Raw genomic sequence first — 7,672 nt, forward strand, 5'->3', positions numbered from 1 at the left:
TTTTGAGACGGAGTTTCGCTGTTGCCCAGACTGGAGTGCAATGGCACGATCTCGACTCACCGCAACCTCCGCCTCCTGGGTTCAAGCAATTCTCCTGTATTCTTAGTAGAGACAGGGTTTCGCCATGTTGGCTGGGCTGGTCTCAAACTCTTGACCTCGTGATCCACCCGTCTCAGCCTCCCAAAGTACTGGGATTATAGGCATAAGCTGCCCTGCCCAGCCTAAATTTTATTAAATATGTTTTCTATGTTTACCGAGATGATCATATGGTTTTTCTCCTTTCAAACAATGAAAATGAAACTTCAGATCTTTAACCATCCCTCCATTCCACTAAGTGTTATTTGAAAATAATTATTTTTCGGACACTTTTAGGCCAGGTGCGATGCCTCAGGCTTGTAATTCCAGCACTTTGGGAGGTCAAGACGGGAGGATTGCTTAAGGCCAAAAGTTTGAGACCAGCCTTGGCAACATAGTGAGACCCTATCACTACAAAAAAAAAAAAAAAAAAAAAAAAAAAAAATTATTAAGTTTGGTGCAGTGGCTGTGGGTATAGTCCCAGCTACTCAGGTGGCTGAGGTGGGGGGATTGCTTGAGCCTAGAAGAGTTTGCATTCTGCCCACTGGGCTGCAGTGAGCTAGGACTATGCTACTGGTACTCCAGCCTGGGCAGCAGAGTGAGACTGCGAAGAAGGAAGAGAGACTTTTAAATTTTTGTAGTACTTCATTGATATGTTTACCTCTGTTCTTAAACACAACCTTTCTTACATTTTCCTGCTGTTTATAATGTCCCACGTGTCATATTTTTCATCTCCATTGCTGCTGGAATGATCTTTTTAAGTTAACAATTTAAGTACCTTATTTCCCCGGCAAACACACAACAGTGCCTCTACAGGCTTCCTGCACTAAAGGCCAACCATCGAACATGTCAAGGAAGAGCCCCACCCCACAATCGATCTCTTGTTTGTCAATGCACATCTCTCACATTTCTATACTCCAGTCAACTGAGCTGCTTGCAATTCACTGAATACCTCATGCTTTTTTCACTTCAATACTTTATTCCTACTATTCCTCCGGCTAGAATTCCTTCTCCTTGATCCATCACTCAGGCAAATAATTTCAAAGTTTTATGGATTAGCCCTAGCCTGCCTGTATGAATCCTTTACTGACATTTTAAGAGTAATTTCAACTACTGTCTTCTGCCCATATACACCATACAAAGTCCCACCTCAACATCTGTTATAGCATATAATTCCTACTGTTTTATTTTTATACCAGGTACCATATTTTATCTTTCTTTAGAAATGTCTAGCACTAAGCATTCTGTCTAGCAAATAGCAAGTTTAACAATTACTTGATGAAAGAATTACACAGATAGACTTAGCAAGCTCTGATTTTTAGGACCATCTCTAAGTGTCTTTTGACCAACACCTGGCTCTTAATTCTAGCTTCTTCCTAACAATATTTATAAAAGCTATAAGTGATCAGTTTATTCTTAAGAAAACACATGACTACAGCATGTATTGGTTTAGAAAAACAACCACTCATGTGATTAAAGCCTCTTAAACTACAAATCTAAAGTTCTCTTTATGATAGATTTAAAAATAAATTAAGACTTAAAACCTAGTTAAGACAAACTTACTGTTGTAATAAAGTGTGTGTGTGTGTGTGTGTGTGTGTGTGTGTGTGTATCTTTATATTAATTAAATACTCTCTCCTGGTCACTTTGTTAAGCTATTTTACTTATTTTCCTTCATTTATTCATTTTAACAACTCCATGAGTATTTATTATTTTTATTAGGCCTACAAATAAAATAAAAATAACTGAATTTAGGGATGTTAGATTCTTTCTCCAATTTAGTGGATCAAGAAGTTGAGAACAGATTGTTCTAAATGCTACAAAAGTGTCATGAATTTTCCAAGAAAGGATGTTTTGTTTCAGGTTGCTTAGAAATTAATTAGTTGAATGATATAAAATTTTCATTCAACTGATGTATAAAGTGAAATAATATAACTTTTTTCACCCATTAACCTGAATGAAAAATGTCTAAACTTTATAATTCCATACCACCAAAAAAGGTTTTATGTAGGCAGAAATTACAATTATTTGTTACTTGTGAAAAAAGAAAAAATCCATTTATACTTATAAATTATATAGTAGTAGAATTTAATAAAAATAATCCCAAATCTACCTTTATCTAGAAAAATAAAATAGCCATAGCTATCTTCTTTCTAAACAATATTATTGACTACAAAATATCCTAAGTCTTTGTTGAAATGAACTTTTTGTAAGTATTTGTTGCCACTATAGTCCACTTCAATGCACTTTTCTTTGTTATTGCTGGGTATATTTATTTAGAGCTTAGTAACCTAAGCAATGGCACCCAACAACTTGGCGATTAATCATTTTAAAATTAAAAGATTAAGTCCACTGAAAGCATAATTATGAAAACTGGATAAAAAAGGAGTACAAACAATTTCAGCTTACTTGTTCAGAAATGAACATTAGGAAAGAATGCTTAATCAACTCTATGAAATTGTTGTCCTATGAAAGAACACATTCATTTTCACTAGGAGATGAAACTTTTTGTAGTCATACATTCAAAGACTAAAGAAACTTAATTGAGATGCCCAAAAGACAATAAGTAGGACTTGTTGCTATGACTCCAGTGACCAGCATGCAGCTAATCAGCATCCACTGCGGTCACTGAAAAGGAGCTGGCTGTTTCAGTCCTTAGCTTTACTTCTAAAGATGCAGTGATCAAAACTGAAATTTGACCTAGAAGCTGTCATTGGTCTAAAGATGCATGACAAAAGATTTGGCAAGTGTTAATAAGAATAGAAAAACAACAACCAACAAAGCAGTCAGATTTCTCAAACTTTCAGGATGGTAAAGTGCAGCAAAACCAGCCAAGAGCCTAACAGGCAAAGATTATACCCAATGTAGCGTGAGGGGCAGGCTCATTACTCTGATTTGTTGTCAATGTTAAAAGAGTAGATGTTTTTTCATACTAAACAGCTAATAAATAAACAGTGAGCTACAGCCACTGGGACAGAAGAAGAAAGCCAGGGACAAAGAAAACAGAAGGACTCAACTTGAGCAGAGCAAACAGCTACTTGTACCCCAATTCTGTAGTCCTTGGAGGAATCTGAAGATCACATTAAAGCCACGCCTACCAGTAGGGCAATACTTCCTATATACATTTGCATCAAAAAAGTCACCTGCACATAGCACCACATATCAATTAAAGAAGGCTTTAGTGTAAAATCAAAAGGCATAATTACAAATATCCTATTGGCTTTAAAAAAAAATACTATTCAGAATGCTTTGTTTAATTATGCTGTATTTTATTTTAAATATGTTTTTTTTAATCAGTCCTTGATGTAGAAGATAAGAGAGAGAGAACTGAATGAGTCTTTCAACATGAAGGATAATAGACTCTTTAAACATTCATCATTTGAGCTTCAAAAGCCAAGAAAAAGCAGGAAAGGAAATAATAGGGGGCAAAACAGAAGGACATGGAAGAGGGCCCCAGAATTCTGGAGACCTACAGACATTAATGTGAAATATAAGGTGTCAAGAGAAAGGGATCTTTCTTCTTTACCCCTCATCTCAATTAAGTCATACAAGTATTAAAGTGTTACAAATATGAAAATGAATTTTAATAATGCTAAATCATTTGTGATCTCTAAAAAAAAAGCTCTTGGTATCCTGCCATTACCAAGACTTAACTCTATCACATTTTCTGATAGCTAAAGTTTCTAGCATTTAATTTTATAACTTAGTTTGATCATTGTAATCATCCACTATGTTATTATCTATAGTTGAATATGTTAAATTATTTTCTTTATAGTCAGATATCTTTAATCTTTGGGTCAAATTTTATAAATTTCTTATTATATCATGGCAATCAGTAGGAAATGGAATCGTAAAGGCTTGTGTGGAGGTTCTGCTTAGTTAAGGAGTGAAACCAACGGCATAATCGTAAACTGTTCTGTCATCTGTAAGATGCATCAACTTGCACAGCTTCCAGGGAGGACCACAAGGGGTAGTAAGAAGTGATGGAACATCTGTCTCTCTGAACAAGTAGATCAATAAAGCAATCGTGAATCACTGGGTTGACAGAAGTCATACCAGATCAGCCTCCTACTTAATAACATGGGTTTTGATATACACAGTTTAATTAATTGGAAGTTAGCAGAATTGTGAATACTTTTCATTTGTTTGCACTTGTTCTTGGTGACTCCTTTCTTTCATCAGAATACCAACTTCTTCTGGTTTGGATTCTAACAAATAAAAAGGTGGTTTTTCTTCTCCTTATCCCACATATTTTCTTCCTTTTTTTTTTTTTTTTTTTTACATCTGTAACCAAATCTGCTTGGATCTCCATCACTTCCTGTAGGAAACGCTGCAATTGCATGATCATGCAGTAGGACGATCTTTCTCTGGTCTATACCACAATAACCCAGCCTCGTTTGGACAAAGGGCCTAGAAAGTCAAGAATATGTTCATAAGAATGGTTGGATCTCGGGCCGGGCGCGGTGGCTGAAGCCTGTAATCCCAGCACTTTGGGAGGCCGAGGCGGGTGGATCACGAGGTCAAGAGATCGAGACCATCCTGGTCAACATGGTGAAAACCCGTCTCTACTAAAACTACAAAAAAATTAGCTGGGCATGGTGGCGCGTGTCTGTAGTCCCAGCTACTCAGGAGGCTGAGGCAGGAGAATTGCCTGAACCCAGGAGGCGGAGGTTGCGGTGAGCCGAGATCGTGCCATTGCACTCCAGCCTGGGTAACAAGAGCGAAACTCCGTCTCAAAAAAAAAAAAAGAATGGTTGGATCTCTGCATCATGTAGTCTAGATTGACTAGAAAGAACGTAATGATAGGTTGAAGCAGAGAGAAAGAAAATGGGACAAGTCTCTAAGGGCCCTGTGAGGACAATGAGGTTTAGAGTTGGAGTAACAGGGCCAGAGGAAAGAAAGGGTAAGAAGTGGGGGCTAGCAGAGCCCCTATGTTGCTCACCACCAAGGCACTAGGATTCACATTGTTTCTACCATTTATATTGGGGTGTGGCGCCATATCCCATTCCAGAGGTCATGGGTGTAAAACAATTCACTGTGAGAGATCTGGAGGGGAAGTGGGCTCAGATGGGTCCCAGCACATGCTTGTCCTCCTCCACAGCTTTCTTCCTGCTCTTCTTGGGCTGTTCCCACACTGTGCCTTTCCTACTTCCTGACAAAGTCACAAATCATCCAGCTTCTCATCCAGGTACTCATTCAGAAAACCTCTCTTGATGACAGTAGCCTCCATTGAGTCCTCCATTCCTGACCAGTGGTTTTACCACTGATTATATTTAATCAAGATCTATGTATCTTACAGATTTTTAACATAGTTTTCTGTGTGCAAGTTTCATATCCCCAATGAAAGCATAAGTCCTTTAGAATCAGAAATTATACTTACCCTGCATCCTTTATTATGTCATTACATGCAGAGCAAGGCTGAGCATGTGATAGACCCTTCAGCAGACCTTAAGAAATACTTGTTCAATCAAGTCAATACTAAAATAAATTTAAATGCAGTAGTTTTTTTTTTTTTAAACCAGGGAATTGTTGGTGGACCTACCTACAAAAAATTCTGCCACAATGATCCTAAGATCATACAATGAGATATGTGAATTATCATTGGTATTTTTAAAAATTTGACTTTTCTTGAATTGAGTATCCCTTTACCTGTCAGATGATTTAAACCAGGATATATTTATCATGTGCTGTTGAATGAATGAAACTATTTAACACTAATTTTTGTAGTTATCTCTATGCCATTTATACCCAAGGAATCAACTATTTACAAATTGTATAGTTATATTAATAGTTGCTAGTTATATTAATAGTTGCTCCATCTTTTCTCTTTAGAGGAATTTGATTTCTTATATATAATTAACAAATAACATTTTATTCTTCTTTTTAAATATTTCCTTTTTTTTTTTTTTTAAGATGGAGTTTTGCTCTTGTAGCCCAGACTGGAGTGCAGTGGCACTATCTCACTGCAACCTCTGCCTCCTGGGTTCAAGCGATTCTCCTGCCTCAGCCTACCAAGTAGCTGAAATTACAGGTGTGTGCAACCACACCCAGCTTTGTGTGTGTGTGTGTGTGTGTTTTTAGTAGACATGGGGTTTCACCATGTTGGCCAGACTGGTCTCGAACTCCTGACCTCAAGTGACCCACCTGCCTCAGCCTCCCACAGTGCTGGGATTACAGGTCTGGCTTAAATCTTTCTTTAGAAGGGGAAAAAATATGTAAAACAGTGATAAAATACATAACCTTGTCACACATGTCTCATATATAAAGTATATCCCTGTGAATTTTTATCTTTGTGTATTATTTAGCAAAAAAACTGAAAATGAATGCAGAAAATTCCCTGAGCATCCAGTGTTGAAGTTCATTATTTGCACTTCAAATCTAGATGGAAATAGTTTACTTACTTTAATAAAAAAAAATCTTCTAAATATAATGTGTCTTCAAGATTTTTTGAATGCACAATTCCATTCAGCACTTTTATTTTTCTTAATAAAAGAAAGAGCAAACAAAAAATGCTACACCCAGAAAAAATAAGCCAACACTGAGTTATTTTATCAGATATGATCTGTTCTATGCCCTGATAGTTCTTTAAAATAAAAACACCACCACAATATATTAGTTTCAGATGTATAGGCTAGGATTTAACCATGGTGGTCATTTTTACCTGGAGGTAACATTGCCAATGGAACAAACACCATTTCTAGAACTTGTAAAATGATTCATTTTAAATGGATCATTTCTAGGACTGGTAAAATGATTCCATTGTAACAACCACACAAAACAGTATCTTGTACTCACATATACAAAAATGAAACAAATCAATCATAATGAGAAAGAACTCCCCCTACACACACACACACACACACACACACACACACACACACAGAGAGAGAGAGAGAGAGAGAGAGAGAGAGAGAGAGAGAGAGAGAAACACGTAAATAGCAACCTAAAAGTCTAGAGTTGTTAGCATAAAAAATATAAACTTACATGTTAAAATCTATCAACTAGCTCCCTCACTAATTAATAATATATTAATAGTGTATAATGAGTTATAAGTAAGTAAGGTACATGTAGCCTAAGGAAGCTTCAGATAATTCCTGGTAATATTGTATATTTGGTGCCTGCTTTGTTTCTATGTGTTCTTATCCTCACTTAATAAACAGTAAAAAAAATATCTAAAGACGTGAAGAAAGAAAAATACCCAAATCTTCCGGTTGAAGCCTTAGGTGTCTTCTCTGACAGAAAGTCACGGTTGAAAACACAGAAGAATTACTAACAAGGAAAGATCTGTGTCAGTTTGAGAAACACTGCTATGGGAGCATCATTTTCATAATTTGATGATGATGTGCATTTCATCAAATAATGATTGATTGATTAGTTTATAGGCATCTAGAGAGCTGAGTGAAATCTTACCGGCTACTTAATCCAAGTCCTTTGTATATACCTCAGGCCCAAGGTGGCACAGATCAATAATAGTGAGTTACTGGGATAAGAAGAATTATCGGCCGGGCGCGGTGGCTCACGCCTGTAATCCCAGCACTTTGGGAGGCCGAGGCGGGTGGATCACGAGGTCAAGAGATCGAGACCATCCTGGTCAACA

At 36.9% G+C, this 7,672-nt stretch overlaps 1 protein-coding gene across 2 annotated transcripts in view; it reads right to left on the minus strand.

The window, feature by feature from the left end:
• The window catches only part of GPM6A (glycoprotein M6A), a 375,929-nt gene that overhangs the window by 356,955 nt on the left and 11,302 nt on the right, over nucleotides 1-7,672 (minus strand). The gene's annotated exons all lie outside the window — the stretch shown is intronic.

The sequence above is a fragment of the Cebus imitator genome, unplaced genomic scaffold, assembly GCF_001604975.1.
Source record: "Cebus imitator isolate Cc_AM_T3 unplaced genomic scaffold, Cebus_imitator-1.0 Scaffold243, whole genome shotgun sequence".
Lineage (NCBI taxonomy): Eukaryota > Metazoa > Chordata > Mammalia > Primates > Cebidae > Cebus > Cebus imitator.